Source organism: Bison bison, unplaced genomic scaffold (genome assembly GCF_000754665.1).
Source record: "Bison bison bison isolate TAMUID 2011002044 unplaced genomic scaffold, Bison_UMD1.0 scf7180017864363, whole genome shotgun sequence".
Lineage (NCBI taxonomy): Eukaryota > Metazoa > Chordata > Mammalia > Artiodactyla > Bovidae > Bison > Bison bison.
In genome coordinates, this window is record NW_011494935.1 from 3,684,965 (window position 1) to 3,687,127 (window position 2,163).

The 2,163-nt window shown below is 48.5% G+C and overlaps 1 protein-coding gene and 1 non-coding gene across 2 annotated transcripts in view; one reads left to right on the top strand and one right to left on the bottom strand.

The window, feature by feature from the left end:
* C1QTNF2 (C1q and tumor necrosis factor related protein 2) overlaps window positions 1–2,163 on the bottom strand; it is a 23,215-nt gene that overhangs the window by 8,255 nt on the left and 12,797 nt on the right. The window lies entirely within an intron of this gene.
* TRNAG-CCC lies at window positions 594–666 on the top strand. The gene has a single exon. It is a non-coding gene; the product is annotated as a tRNA-Gly (tRNA).

Genomic DNA, 2,163 nt, shown 5'->3' on the forward strand with positions numbered 1-2,163 from the left:
GACTCAACAAGGGCACAAGTTAGCTCTGGGGATCTAGTCATTTGGAGACGATGCAAAGAAAGACTTAGTAGGTGATAGAAAGAGTGTTAAAAATCCATATTTTCATCTGGGCACCAGGACATATGCGAGGACATATTGTATGCTCAATCGGGGGGTCAGGCCAAAGTGAAGAACTGACAAAGGAGGAGCCTTTTTTGTTGTTTTGTTTTTAAAGTTCTTTTTCTTTCTTTTTATTTATTTACTTATTTTTGGCTGCACTGGGTCTTCATTGCTATGCACAGGCTTACTGTAGTCACAGCGAGCCTGGACTACTCTAATTGCAATTCACAGGCTTCTCATTGTGATGGCTTCTCTTGTTGCGGAGCAGGTTCAGGAGTTGTGGCTCTAGAGTTCATGCTCAGTAGCTGTGGTGCAGGAGCTTAGCTGCCCCATGGCATGAGGGATATTCCTGAGCCAGGGATCAAACCCGTGACCCCTGCATTGACAAGCAGATTCTTAACCACTGAACCACAGGGAAATCCAAAGGAACAGTTTTGAGAGCTCATTCCATGACTCTGGGCACTCTTGGATTTTAAAAGGCAAGCTTTGGGAATTCCCTGGTGGTCTAGTGGCTAAGATACTGTTCTCCCAATGCAGAGGGCCCAGGTTGGATCCCTGGTCAGGGAACTAGATCCCACATGCTGCAGCTAAGAGTTCACATACTGCAACTAAAGATCTCGAAAGCCACAACAAAGACCTGGAACAACCAAATAAGTAAATATATATTTTTTAAAGTGCCACTCTTGAGTCTGGGAGGGGGAGAGCTGTGGACATGCATCTGAGGACTGCATGCCAAGTTGGCCGCTGGGAGAGTAGCTGCCTGCCAAATGGAAGGAGGAAGAGAGCTCTCTGGGGCACAGGGAGGGAGCAGACTGCCTTCTCACCCTCCTTGGTACACAGAAGGTACCAGACATTCTGCAGTAGGAGCCAGCCTGGGCCAGAGGGACCAGGACAGGAAGTGAGAGGCCCAGCAGGGATAATCATGCAGGGTTATCTAAAAATAAGAAGCCTGGACTTGCCTGCAAAATGAAAGTGTGACGGACTGCTTCACAGTTGTTACAGTCAGAGGGCTTAACTTGGGAACGCCCAAGAAGGTACACCCAAGAAAGAGACATCATCCGTGTCTGCCGGGTCCAGGGGAGCTTAGCCCTGTCTCAGCCATGAAACAGGAACCATCTGTCCAATTAGTGCTTCTTCTGCTCCTTCCTTCAATCCGGAAAGAGGTGAGCTAAGGTGTCCCAGCCAGCATCACAGCTCCACTGCGGGACAGGAGGAAGCCTCACTTTTGAATGATGATTGAAGAGCAGATTACCTAGGAGTAGACTGCCAGGGGGAGCACCTTTGAAGAGGAAAAGTTAAAATTTTACCTCCTTCTCCTTCTGCCTCTGTAACTCAACTTGCTCCTTGCAAAGTCTAGATCATGTAGGTCTCAGAAAGTGGGGACTCACAATACTAGGAACTGGAGCTTATCTCACTCACCCTTGTCCTGCTCTTTGCCGTCGCCCTAACCCCTGCAAACCCGAAAACCTGCTTAATCACGCCTGTCCATGTATTAAAAACCTCTGTAACCCCTTTGTTCAGGGCTCAGAGCTTGGAGTGTTAACTCCTCTGGACCCTCCAGCATGATAAACCTGAGTTCTCCAACTTTCCAAGTGTGGTGCTTGGTTTCTCGAGTGCTGGTTTCTGCAACACCTTCACTGGCTAAATTATAAAGGGGCATGCGTGCTAAGTTACTTCAGTTGTGTCTGACTCTTCGATCCTATGGACTGGAGTCCTTCAGGTTCCTCTGTCCATGGGAGTCTTCAGGCAAGAATACTCGAGTGGGTTGCCATGCCATCCTCCAAGGGATCTTCCGACCCTGGGGATCAAACTCTTATGTCTCCTGGATTGCTAGGCGGGTTCTTTACCACTAGCGCCACCTGGGAAACTCTATAGAGGAGCTTTATAGTACCTAAGAATACTGGAGTGGGTTGCCATTTCCTTTTCCAGGGCATCTCCCTGACCCACGGATTAAACCTGGGTCTCCTGCATTGCAGGCAGATTCCTTACCATCTGAGCTATAGGGAAATCCCTGTAAAAGAGCAGAGGGAGGCCAAAATTAAGGGGCAGTTTAATTAAGCTGCT